The sequence below is a fragment of the Amia ocellicauda genome, chromosome 17, assembly GCF_036373705.1.
Source record: "Amia ocellicauda isolate fAmiCal2 chromosome 17, fAmiCal2.hap1, whole genome shotgun sequence".
Taxonomy (NCBI): domain Eukaryota; kingdom Metazoa; phylum Chordata; class Actinopteri; order Amiiformes; family Amiidae; genus Amia; species Amia ocellicauda.
In genome coordinates this window covers 28,429,339-28,443,906 of record NC_089866.1, presented here as the reverse complement: position 1 = coordinate 28,443,906, position 14,568 = coordinate 28,429,339, and positions in this window count along the sequence as shown.

Sequence of the window (14,568 nt, the reverse complement as noted above, 5' to 3'; positions counted from 1 at the left end):
CGCTGTCTTGAACTTTACTGAAGACAATAAAAATGATGACCCTTAGTAACAAGAAGCAATACCTTTCTTCTGGTATCAGAAAAAACAATATTGCTTGAGGTTTGTGAATAGAAAGGAATATATGGTGGATAGACAACAGAAAACAACAAAGTGTGAAAACATACTGAGCATCAAACTTATCACTTATGCTTGCAACAAATGCACAAAGATACTGTCATCCACGGGGCTGTTCAACAGGGGGTCTATTGTGCACGGTGGCGCAGTGGTTAGTGCTGCTGCCTCAGAGCTCTGGTGTTCCATGTTCAAGTCCTTGCTCAGGGGGGCCAGTCTGTGTGGAGTTTGCATGTTCTCCCTGTGTCTGTGTGGGTTTTTTCCCTCCAGTCTACCTCTTCTAAGTGCCACCTCATACCTTCAAGGTTTGCTTTTCTAAAATTGTAGACCATTGTTTTAGACTTGGTCCTTGTTTCTTGAAAGAATGCCTCAAAGCTAACCATATTGTGATCACAATTTGCCATTGGTTCTCCAACTAGTGTCCCTCTGACTCTATCTTGGTCATTTGAAAAGATCAAGTCAATACATGCACTCTCCCTGGTTGGTTCCCTGACAAATTGAGTTAGAAAGCAGTCATTTACCACCTCAACCATTTCTATTTCTGCTTCTGTAGTCCCAACTGGGCTTTCCCAGTCTATGGTTGTGAAATTGAAGTCCCCCATTATAACAGCCACATCCTTGCTACATGCAGTCCTGATTACACTGTACAATGCAACATCTTGCTGAATATCTGAGTTGGGTGGTCTGTAACACACTACTACCACTAATCCTCTGGATCTTTAATTAAAAAGTTTGACCCACAAAGATTCTGTTCCGTTACTGGGATCTAATTTGAGTTCTTCTGCCTCAATGTCATTTTTCACATACACCGATCAGCCATAACATGAAAAGTGAACATTTTGTCTTCAAAGTTGATGTGTTATATATATATATATATACTCTGTCTCTCTCTCTCTCTCCCTCTCTCTCCCTCTCTCTCTCTTTCTATATATATATATATATATATACCGATCAGCCATAATATTATGACCACTGACAGGTGAAATGAATAACACTGATAATCTCGTTATCATGGCACCTGTCAGTGGGTGCGATATATTAGGCAGCAAGTGAACATTTTGTCCTCAAAGTTGATGTGTTAGAAGCAGGAAAAATGGGCAAACGTAAGGATCTGAGCGACTTTGACAAGGGCCAAATTGTGATGACTAGACAACTGGGTCAGAGCATCTCCAAAACTGCAGCTCTTGTGCAGTGTTCCCGGTCTGCAGTGGTCAGTACCTATCAAAAGTGGTCCAAGGAAGGAAAATTGGTGAACCAGCGACAGGGTCATGGGCGGCCAAGGCTCACTGATGTACGTGGGGAGCAAAGGCTGGCCCATGTGGTCTGATCCAACAGACGAGCTACTGTAGCTCAAATTGCTGAAAAAGTTAATGCTGGTTCTGATAGAAAGGTGTCAGAACACACAGTGCATTGCAGTTTGTTGCGTATGGTGCTGTGTAGCCGCAGACCAGTCAGGGTGCCCATGCGAGTTCAAGGTGTTCAAGGTGTTGACTTGGCCTCCAAATTCCCCAGATCTCAATCCAATCGAGCATCTGTGGGATGTGCTGGACAAACAAGTCCGATCCATGGAGGCCCCACCTCGCAATTTACAGGACTTAAAGGATCTGCTGCTAATGTCAGATACCACAGCACACCTTCAGAGGTCTAGTGGAGTCCAAGCCTCGATGGGTCAGGGCTGTTTTGGTGTCAAAAGGGGGACCTACACAATATTAGGCAGGTGGTCATAATGTTATGGCTGATCGGTGTATAATGCTACCCCACCCCCTCTTCGATTTTGCCTGTCTCTCCTAAACTGTGTGTATCCTTTGTTCCTAACTCTTAAATTTGTCTTGCAGTACCTCTGTCCTACCTTTTCCTATCTCATTGGTTCCAATGTGGACCATGACCAGTGGATTCCCCCCGGATTTGACCAGTAGCCCGTCTACTAGTTTAGGGAGATCTGCAACCTGAGCACCAGGCAGGCAAGATACCATGCGGGTCTCCTTATCACTAGAGCACACTGTGTGATCTACACCTTGAATCGAGTCTCCTACTATAACTACCTCCCTGTTCTGGGGGGGAGTGGGCACCATGGTGCTCTGGTGCTCAACTGCCCTCCCATCACCCTCTGAGCTGTCACTGTCCAACTCGGTGTCCAGCAGTTAGAACCTGTTGGGCAATTCTAGCTCTTGGGGTGACTCTAGGGGTTGACAGCAGTTCTGTCCACTTTCCTGCTCTACGGTCTCAACTCTCCTAGGTTTTGGCGTGCACAACATCTCTCTCATGGGCTGATTGACCAATTCTTCTATATCCCTAATACAGCACAGATCAACAAGCTGAGCCTCAAGATCATGAACCTTGATCTCTAGGATTTCAACCTGCCAACAACGTTCACAAATTAAACCTTCTTGGATGAGTTCATCCAGGAAAGCAATCATTCTGCAAACCTTTCTTATACACATGTCATTTCAACCCACTTGCCCACGCAGATCAGCCAAGGCATCGAGGTATACAGACACACAGAGGGACAGGGTCAATCCCAAAAACACCAGTAAATGGATTAAAAATGACAAAATCATGCCCATCTTCCACATGCTACTGTCTGAGATCATCGTATAGTTTATATCCCGAAATGGCCACATTTTAAAAGTGCATGATAACTGGTCCATTTGTTGTGGGTTTCAAGGTAAAGTAAGTTGCTGATGGACGTTTCATGGTTAATGGCAATGCAGATCACTTTTGTTTCCTATTATCATTATGCTTTCTGTATTGTTGTGGTCTGTTGTGCACTGTTCAGTACTGTATATTGTGTTGTAATCCTAACTTTATAAAATACTTCTATTCACAGCTTGCTGCTCCATCAGTGACATGAAAAAACACTTGTTAAAACAAAGTATTAAACAACAAGGTGCGAGACACAACCCAGCTTCATACATTTGCAGTGTGTGTTGAGCAGGTAAGACACTCCTTTGCATGGTTGTATTTTTGGGGTGGATGTTATTTTACCTAAACTGTTATTAGTTATTGCTGTTATTTCAATGTGCACAGTGCACTATTTACATTTGTATTTATTACTAAATATATTTCTTCATCATGTACAGTGTATGTTTAAGTGCAATACATGTTCTGTGATGTGCACTATTTAAATGTTAGTTTTACCTAAACATTTTCTCTCTGCCATTAAGATGGGCACCACTTAAATGTTTTTCAGTGAGGTGGGGGCACCCCACAATCAAATCTCGCCTATGGACCCCAAAAGGCTAGGGCCGGCCCTGATCACGATGTTGATCTAGGTGAGGTGTCATGATTTGGGGTCTCCAAGTTTGCAGCCTGTCATTGACATTGTTTGGCTACAGTGTTTTGACAGGTTAGAAATCACTGGCTGTGAGCACCCAAGATGGTGAGCAACTCTGAGTTATTGCCACTTCCAACATACAGATGGCACAATGGTGTTGTTCTATTGCACGTCTTACAGGTTCATTCTTGTGCATTTATTTTTGGATTTTTTCCAGGCTTGATGTTCACATCATCACCTGTGCTAAATCAGTAATGAGCTGATTTAGTGCTTATAAAACAGTCAAAGTTATTTGAGCATAATAAATAATCTCTGTCATAAATATAATAATAAATATTACACCAAAAACATTCACTCAGCATCCAGAATCTGTATACTTTAATTCTAAAAACATATATGCAGAGTAAGGTTTATTTTGATGTTCAGTATATATACTTTTTTAAATCTAGTTCTCAATTTAATTAGAGGCGAGAAGAAATTCAATAGACTATATAAGGATAGCTGAAAAATATATGTTGTTACATAGCTAAAGTCGGCTATCTCTAGCTATTTCTTTGGATATGCATAATATAGCTGCCTGAATCTGTGTGTATGTGACTCAGCAATAACATAGAGCAGCAGGGCCTGTGCACTGCCCTGTCACTGATCCTTGGGTTGGATTTTGTCTATAACTGAGAGTTAACAACAGAAAAAGCTGAATCCATGGTATTAGAAAGCCAAAGGCAGAGTTATTGCCCCACATTACACAGAGCTCTCCCATTTACTGCTGCAGCACTGGAAGAAGGGGGACACCTGGGGAATGAGTAAGAGGCTTTATCTGCTCAGCTAAAACCAAAATAGCATCCTTCTGCAGAGGTCAAAAACCCAATACCAATCATCACTGCCCCCATGGAGTGGCCAACTGCTCAGTAATTTGCATTCTGTCTGGAATTTTTAGAATATACACTTTTCCACGCTTGCACAGAATTGAGAAGAGAAAAAATATATAATAAGTAAAAAAAAAAAATATATATATATATATATACTCTGTCTCTCTCTCTCTCTCCCTCTCTCTCCCTCTCTCTCTCTTTCTATATATATATATATATATATATACCGATCAGCCATAATATTATGACCACTGACAGGTGAAATGAATAACACTGATAATCTCGTTATCATGGCACCTGTCAGTGGGTGCGATATATTAGGCAGCAAGTGAACATTTTGTCCTCAAAGTTGATGTGTTAGAAGCAGGAAAAATGGGCAAACGTAAGGATCTGAGCGACTTTGACAAGGTCCAAATTGTGATGGCTAGACGACTGGGTCAGAGCATCTCCAAAACTGCAGCTCTTGTAGGGTGTTCCAGGTCTGCAGTGGTCAGTACCTATCAAAAGTGATCCAAGGAAGGAAAAGCGGTGAACCGGCGACAGGGTCAGGGCGGCCAAGGCTCACTGATGCCCATGTGGTCCGATCCAACAGACGAGCTACTGTAGCTCAAATTGCTGAAAAAGTTAATGCTGGTTCTGATAGAAAGGTGTCAGAACACACAGTGCATCGCAGTTTGTTGCGTATGGTGCTGCGTAGCCGCAGACCAGTCAGGGTGCCCATGCTGACCCCTGTTCACTGCCAAAAGCGCCTACAATGGGCACATGAGCATCAGAACTGGACCACAGAGCAAAGGAAGAAGGTGGCCTGGTCTGATGAATCACGAGTTCAAGGTGTTGACTTGGCCTCCAAATTCCCCAGATCTCAATTCCCCCCTCTTCCTCACCTTCTGCCGACCTCTCTGTCTCAATCCCCTTGGAAACTACGACACTCTCTCCCTCTTCTTCCACTAAGAACCTAGGAGTCACCCTCGATCCTGCGCTCTCCTACACTCAGCACATCACCATGCTGACACGCACCTGTAGATTCTTCCTGAGCAACATACACCGAATCCGACCCTTCCTCACCAACTACTCGACTCAGCTGCTTGTCCAGTCACTGGTCCTCTCCCGCCTGGACTACTGAAACTCCCTCCAGCTCATCCAGAATTCTACGGCTTATCTGGTATTCTCTCTGCCCCAATTCGCACACGCTACTCCACTGCTCTGCTCCCTCCACTGGCTCCCAATACCGGCATGCATTCAGTTCAAGACATTGACCCTCACCTACCGCTGTCTCAACCAGACTGCACTGAGTTAGCTTCAGATCCTCTTCTCTCCATACATCCCCTCCAGACCACTGTGGCCAGAAGACTAACTCTGCTTCCTCTCCACTCCCCTTCCTCCAGAGCCCACTCCTTTTCATCCCTGGCCCCTAAGTGGTGGAACGACCTTCCCACTGATGTCAAAACAGCTGTCTCTGACATCCTTCCGGCGATTCAGACTGTACTTGCAATTTAGTCTTTCATTCTCCTGTAAGATTGCACTTTTTTGTCATACTCTTGCCTTTGCATTAATAGCACTTGTATTGTTTATTTTGATTTCCCCTATGCTCCCTCTCACTTAGTTCTTAACTTTCACTTCAGATTTTACAATCAAGGATGTAAGACCTCCTATACACTTGTGTAAATTCTAAATTTGTAAAATGTATTATGCCTGAACTGCACTGTATTATTATTGTATTACTGTATTGTACTGTATTGCACTGCATTATTGCTCTGATATTTTGTAAGTCGACCTGGACAAGGGCATCTTCTAATAAAAATACTAATAATAATAATACTAATAATAATACTAATAATAATAATTTATGAATGTTGAATGTGTTCCTATGCTTTAGACTTGGTTTAAGGGTTGAAGTATATAACTATCAATCTAGATTGGGGCTCAATCAGTTAAGAAATATTCATGGCATGGTATCATCTTCACTGAAGCAAACAGTTTGGTGTTTCATTTTTAAGACCCCGAATCAGACTTTAGTAATTTATAGCTCAGACCCAGAGGTACTCCAGGACCAGGGTTGACCAAAGCTGTACATTAAAAGGCAGCATAACCCCCCTGTATGTGATGTGAAGAGTAATGAAACATTATAAAAAGCCAAAGACACAAGGAGTGATCAGAAGACACTGGGACTGATTATTTGGCAGAGGTATATAGGAGGTATAATCAAAATCTCATATTTATGCTTAAAGCAATACAAATGAACTTGTAAATGCTACATAAAAAAAATAATAATCATCATCATCACATTAGCAGGGAAACAAGAAGTGGAAACTGTAAAAGCTGCACTTAAGTCCTATTTTATTTATCAGAGAGTGTCCATACATAATGTACGAGGTTCAGGCTAACTGCTATTGCAGACACAGACAGATGGGCCATTGAAATAATTGCCTGAATTTACTTCACTGGTTCCTAGAAAACACAGTCACACTGAAAAATTAAATAATATAGCGTATATATATATATATATATATATATATAGAATGGGTCCATATATATAAAATCAATATTCACAGATTCTTTAAAAATAAACAAATGTAAGCCACACAAAGAGTAAGGTTTACATGGCAGTGGGTTGTGTTAACTGTGTTTTGACCTTGTACAACAAAAGCAGGCTCATTGTGGAGAAACAATATGACAAACACACCTAGTTTGCTTTATACATGCCCAGGGGGCGGTTCCCATGGCAACTGCCGGAAGCAGAGTGAATTCACCATGGCAAAGCACAGTCTTGTTTAATCTGCCTATCAGTCTCTCCCTTGTGTTTTGCCTGCTGCTATTTCCAGATGGTAAATAAAGTGGCAGACTGTTTACTGACAGACTTCTTGGCCCCACTGAACCTCGATCCTGCTTTCAGCTAAACATTCAACATCATCGCTGTACTGTGAGGTGCCAGGTTATGTTGTTCTAAGTTATACATTTTAATTATAATCCCTGGCTATTCAAGCATAATGTAGAACTCCAACATATAGCTTTATTTTGCAGATTCAGATGTTATATCTTTGCATTTCCTATTGTATACTTTGTTTTTGTTATACGACTTTACAATGTAACTATGGTATTTGCATTTCATTTAGCAGTTCCTGTGCTGAATGTAAGAAGAACAAAAAAGGCAAATCAAGAAAAGAACAATTATTAAAATGAATCCATTATATAGTTATTAAAATGCATATCAGAAATCAATGCTTTCATTCACAGTGCTAAAACAGCTGTTTAATGTGTTGCACTGTTTTATTTTGATGTTGTATTGGAGAGCTGGGAAAATGTCAGTATGGCTTTAAAACCAGCTGTGATTGCTCTGAGTCACTGGGCTATACAGTTAATTCTGCATGTTACCTCCCCTGTACTGGAATGCCCTGTAAATAATGTATCACTCTCCAAGCTCTACAACCCCGAGAGAGGATAGCCAGCCTAGTTCATTCCTTCCTTAAAGACAAATTTCTGAAAAGCCTGTCAATATAAGGTCTGCTGCAAAAACAAGGTGGATGAGATCATAATACCCTTTGCTGATAGCATGACAGACTAGCTATTGCAATGTGTTTATAATAATAATAATAATAATAATAATAATAATAATAATAATAATAATAATTATTATTATTATTATTATTATTATTATTATTATTATTATTATTATTATAAGCAGATTTAAGTGATTTTGGAGAGTGTTGGAAAAAATTACAAAAAAGGAAAAAAGGAAAAAAGTCTGCATCGAGCAATGCTAACGTACAGGCATCGTTAATTATCAAAAATTCATGGGACAACTGTAAGCCATCAAAATTACAGGAAGCAACCCATACGCCACAGACCTCCAATGTCCCATTATTAGCAGTTCTAACACTCTTATCATAAGGGGTTAGATCAGCACCAGGGGCAATCTGATTAAAAAGAGTTTCACTTATCAGAGACCTGGGGCTCCAGTACCAATTAAAAAGGTACAAGGTACACTTAAAATGTAAAATTCTCCTTTTCCTTTTTTAAGGAAATACATTGCTGCCAACCAGTCTAACCCCCACTGCCAACTCACAGGCAAGGTGTTCAGGTTCAGGTTCTGGTAGCACAGCAGCTGCCACCACATTTGAGTGCTGGATGGTATACATGAAGCAATGGAGGAACCAGGGAGGTCAAAGAATACCAGTTTATGCACTTATGGTTACAAATGCTCATGTGGAGAATATATGATGGGGGCCAATTGTCATGGGGATCAATTGTCATGGACCACTTTTTTCACTATATGGCCTTGGACCAAAGCATCAGCCAAAAATATGAGGATACAAAATTAATTCACTAACAAGCTCACTAATAAGAAAAATAACAACAGCAATATTAATATTAAAACACCATGATTATTACTGCTTTATTATTACTTTAAAATGACCACTGAGTTAATGTTAGTCTGGGGTGTTTTTAGAACTTGGTACCATATGAAATTCTACTGAATCACTGTGACTTATAATGTGCTGTCATCTGTCAAAAAACGATCCATTTTATCTCTTCTAACACATATCAAGTAATTTCCCCTCATGGGGGTACTTCAGAGAATCCAATAGGATGGTGTTCATAACAGAGTTGGGATGACTCAGACTGGGCTCAGCTCACCAAGTTCCTGGAGAGTTTAATCAGTATATCATTAACACTGTGTACCACCAGGAGAAACATATATATATGCAGCCAGTATATAATTTTAAGAGGGCTATACCATTTAATTTCAGTATTCTTTATTTTAAGGCAGGAAAAAATGCATATAATTCTACATTTATTTAATTAAAATGGCAATCTCCCCCAAAAAAGGGGGACGTTTTCAGCAGATAAAGATGGGGTATACCAGAGTGTGATTCTTTAAGAAATGAATAGAGAGAAGATAGCAATTAACTATTTTTCAAACACTGAAACAAATGCAGCCCTTGTTATGACACTATGGGCCGGATTAAATCAAAACTTTGACCCACCCTGTCACGGTCTCTCAGGTAGCGCTTTTCCACCGACAAGGAGCCGGTGCTCGAGCAGGAGCCGATGCTCGGCCTGGGATCCAGCTGATCTTTTCGGGCTTTCCCACCGGTTTTGGAACCGAACGCTGACGTCACTGGATGTGGGCGTTCCCAAGCGCAGAGTAGAAGAGAAACACACGGCAGTAATAATCAGCACCGAGGCGACTGCGTCTTTAAACCCTGTTTAACATCACAATCAAACTCATTGTAAAAAGCAAAACAAAAAACGCGAGATCACATGTAGACAAGCAGAAACGCAAATACAGCTATACGAATATGCTAAGATAACTCAGCCTTTTATTTGTATTTATTTTTATTGATGCATTAAGGGATTTACACCGATTCGCTACTTCAGACACTTTTAACTGTATTGAATAAAATACATGCATTCGTCACCGCGCACACAGTTCATTATTAATATACTTTGTATGAGTGGATACATTTCCATTCATTTTGTGGCGTATTATAACTTTTATTCTTGTTTAAAACACAATGACTATAGGCTAGCCTATTGATTATGGATGCGGCTGTTTTGGGGGCAGATCAATAAACTGTCGGACGATCTCAGGTGATGTTAATGGTTTCATGGGAAATTGTGCTTATTGATGAAGTCTGGGATGATGGTCCCAAATCACTGTTGCATTGTCCCTGTTGCCAGACACGCAACAATGCTCCTATGTTTTGAAAGTCGCCCTGGATAAGAGCGTCTGCTAACAGATACACAATAATAATAATAATAATAATAATAATAATAATAATAATAATAATAATAATCCATTGTGTGAGCACAAAGCGCATGACTGTAACAGATCTTACTGTGAATATGATCTTCTCTTACTGTACAGTATGTATGGTTTGTGTAATTCGCCCTGTGCTAAGAAAATGAATGTATTCATACATTATAAATCATGCGCAAACCAACCCGGGACACATGACTCGTAGGGGTGCTGTATTCGGCGTAACACCGGACCAGATAATGACCAGTTCATTAACAAACAACATTTCTGTTCAATCTACACTCACCTAAAGGATTATTAGCAACACCATACTAATACTGTGTTTGACCCCCTTTTGCCTTCAGAACTGCCTTAATTCTACGTGGCATTGATTCAACAAGGTGCTGAAAGCATTCTTTAGAAATGTTGGCCCATATTGATAGGAAAGCATCTTGCAGTTGATGGAGATTTGTGGGTTGCACATCCAGGGCACGAAGCTCCCGTTCCACCACATCCCAAAGATGCTCTATTGGGTTGAGATCTGGTGACTGTGGGGGCCACTTTAGTACAGTGAACTCATTGTCATGTTCAAGAAACCAATTTGAAATGATTCGACCTTTGTGACATGGTGCATTATCCTGCTGGAAGTAGCCATCAGAGGATGGGTACATGGTGGTCATAAAGAGATGGACATGGTCAGAAACAATGCTCAGGTAGGCCGTGGCATTTAAACGATGCCCAATGGCACTAAGGGGCCTAAAGTGTGCCAAGAAAAAATCCCCCACACCATTACACCACCACCACCAGCCTGCACAGTGGTAACAAGGCATGATGGATCCATGTTCTCATTCTGTTTACGCCAAATTCTGACTCTACCATCTGAATGTCTCAACAGAAATCGAGACTCATCAGACCAGGCAACATTTTTCCAGTCTTCAACTGTCCAATTTTGGTGAGCTTGTGCAAATTGTAGCCTCTTTTTCCTATTTGTAGTGGAGATGAGTGGTACCCGGTGGGGTCTTCTGCTGTTGTAGCCCATCGGCCTCAAGGTTGTATGTGTTGTGGCTTCACAAATGCTTTGCTGCATACCTCGGTTGTAACGAGTGGTTATTTCAGTCAAAGTTGCTCTTCTATCAGCTTGAATCAGTCGGCCCATTCTCCTCTGACCTCTAGCATCAACAAGGCATTTTCGCCCACAGGACTGCCGCATACTGGATGTTTTTCCCTTTTCACACCATTCTTTGTAAACCCTAGAAATGGTTGTGCGTGAAAATCCCAGTAACTGAGCAGATTGTGAAATACTCAGACCGGCCCGTCTGGCACCAACAACCATGCCACGCTCAAAATTGCTTAAATCACCTTTCTTTCCCATTCAGACATTCAGTTTGAAGTTCAGGAGATTGTCTTGACCAGGACCACATCCCTAAATGCATTGAAGCAACTGCCATGTGATTGGTTGGTTAGATAATTGCATTAATGAGAAATTTAACAGGTGTTCCTAATAATCCTTTAGGTGAGTGTATATCGTCGCATTAACTCTCATCATCATAATATCGCTGTAACACGTCTTTGCTGACACGGAAGCTGCGCTCAGTCGTCTCTCATTGCTGCCATTTGCCAACTCCTAACTAGTTATTGACCTGTGAGCCCATATTGTTACTGAAGTGTCTCTCTGACAGACCGCTGTGTGCTGCTGATTTCGCTAATTTTTAATCAAAACTCTCCTCACTGCTCGCGTCTCTGCTGGCATTTTAAACATGGCGGCTGCACTCAGGCAAATCACTTTTTGTGGAGATTACTTTACTCCGCCCCCCGGCTCCTGATGTCACTGGTTCTTAGGTTCCAGACCAGCAAGTTTTTGGTGCCAGAAAAAGCGGCTCCATGCTGGAACAGAGCCAGTTCTTTTGCGGTGGAAAAGCAAAAAATGGTTCCAAGTTAGGCACTGGCTCCTTGTTGGTGGAAAAGCGCTAAGGGAGGACCACAGGGCACGGGAGTTAAGGACCCAGGTGCAGCGCTCGTAGAGGCAGCTGACAGGACAAAAGGACTAGGCAAGGACGTGGTCGAGGTCACTGGCAATGGTCAAGATCAAGAAGGCTGAGTGAGACACAGGACTAGGACAGTGAGCAAGCGACAAGGAGCACAAGGAGCTAGGCTTGGTGACACAGGTTGCACTGACGACACTTCGCCAAGAGTGAGGGGTTTAAGAAGGGAAGCAGAAAGTGGGAAGGCAAGTGCAGGGCCAATGGGAGAAGAGGTAAGGAAGCAAGAGTGCACATGGTTGACCGGAATGTTAATAGACTGATTGCTGGGAGAGTGCTAAGAAAGGCAAGGAATTGGCAGCCCCTAGTGTGGATGGGGGAGTGCTAGGGGACCATGACAGTACCCCCCCCCTCCATGCTCGGGCCGGACACGGCGGGGACGGCCACGGGACCGAGGAGCAGGCACAGAGGTAGTGGCAGAACAGAAGTCAGGAAGGACGGAAGGGTCAGGAGGTCTGGAAGGCAGCCACAAGACAGGGACCGGTTCGGCAGGCGGCGCAGAGGGAGACGGAATCGTCAACGCAGGCTTCTCGGCGGTGAAGGTGGAGACCATTGGCTGCTGGGCAGCGGTGGAGGCCGGGCGCTCGGGCTGGGCAGACGGTACCAAAACCGGAAACTCTGGTTTGGCGGATGCGGTTGGGACTGGGCCCTCTAGTTCGGTATTCAGATATTAAGCAGCCATTAATTGTGCTATTAGCAGTCCTGCGTGGGAGGGATTGCCATCCTGACCAGCCTTGTGTCATTCAATGCAACACAGGTGTTTCTGTCCTAATTAGTTACAGGTGTCGTATTTAACCGCCCCCCACCCTTTTGCGCCAGCAGTCAGCGCCAGCAGCCTTCAGTGCCCCCCCTTACAAAGGGCAGGGACTCTAGCTGCGGGGACTCCTGCGAGGAGATGCTACACAGCAACAACAGCAATTCGCACACGCTACTCCACTGCTCTGCTCCCTCCACTGGCTCCCGATACTGGCACGCATTCAGTTCAAGACACTGACCCTCACCTACCACTGTCTCAACCACACTGCACCAAGCTACCTTCAGTCACTCGTCTCTCCATACATCCCCTCCAGACCATTGCGCTCATCCAGTGCCAGAAGACTAACTTTACCTCCTCTCCACTTTCCTAACTCCAGAGCCCACTCCTTCTCATCCCTGGCCCCTAAGTGGTGGAATGAACTGCCCACTGAAGTCAAAATAGCAGAGTCCTTGACCTCATTCCGGTGCTTTCTCAAGACGCATCTTTTCCGACAGTACTTGTAATATTAGTCCTCTATCCCTGCTAGATAGCACTTCACAGTTTTTATTATGCTTCTCACATTCTTGATTGTTTTCCTCCTTGCTCCCTTTCCCGTAGACCTTGACTGTGATCCTACATCTTGACAGCACTTAGCTTTCACCGTCCAGGATGTAGGAAGTCTCTTACTGTACTTGTGTAAATTGTAAATTGGAATTTGTATAATGTGTTTGTAATGATTGATGCCTTGTACTTAACTGTATTTTTGCACTTTGTTTGCACTTATGTTGCAAGTCGCCCTGGATAAGGGCATCAGCCAAGAAATAAAAAAAATAATAATAATAATAACCCTACTGTTCCCACAGTGCAGGTCGAGCCACTCAAAAGGAGAGCAAAGTCAATAAAAGATACTAAGGACCAGCCATATCTGCCACCAGGTAGCAAGGAGTGTAGAGGCTCGTTTAGCCCAAAACGAAAAATGCCTTTGAGAGCAACCTCACTAAAGTTCACCTTTGCAGCCAGAGTGCAGAAATCCTTTACATATTCCTTTATGGCATGGTTTCCCTGGCGTATGTCGAGGAGGAGCTCTGCTGAGTCCATGTTGATGGCAAAGTGTCCTGTCATGGTCTCTCAGGGAGGACTGCAGGGCACAGGAGTTAAGGACCCAGGTGCAGCGCTCGTAGAGGCGGTTGACAGGACAAAAGGACTAGGCAAGGATGTGGTCAAGGTCACTGGCAATGGTCAAGATCAAGAAGGCTGAGTGAGACAGAGCTAGGCGCACAAGAAGGAGCTAGGCGCACAAGAAGGAGCTAGGATTGGTGACACAGGTTGCACTGACAACACTTCGCCAAGAGTGAGGGCAGTGAGGGGTTTAAGAAGGGAAGCAGAAAGTGGGAAGGCAAGTGCAGGGCCAGTGGGAGAAGAGGTAAGGAAGCAAGAGTGCACATGGTTGACCGGAATGTTAATAGACTGATTGCTGGGAGAGTGCTAAGAAAGGCAAGGAATTTGCGGCCCCTAGTGGGGATAGAGGGGGAGTGCTAGGGGACCATGACACACCCGGTAATAGAAAGCTACAGAACTGTACTCAGTTGCAGCTCCATTTTTAATGACACTTTCTTCTAATCATTAATGTAACCGCTATGATGTATAGGTTTGCTATTAGTGAGTGGGTCAAAGTTTTGATTTAATCTGGCCCTAGGCCTTCCACTCATAGTTGTATACTACACCCCAATGAGTTAATCCATTTAGAAATATTTGTATCTTTCATAACCTCCCCATTTAGAATTGCTGACTGTCAATTC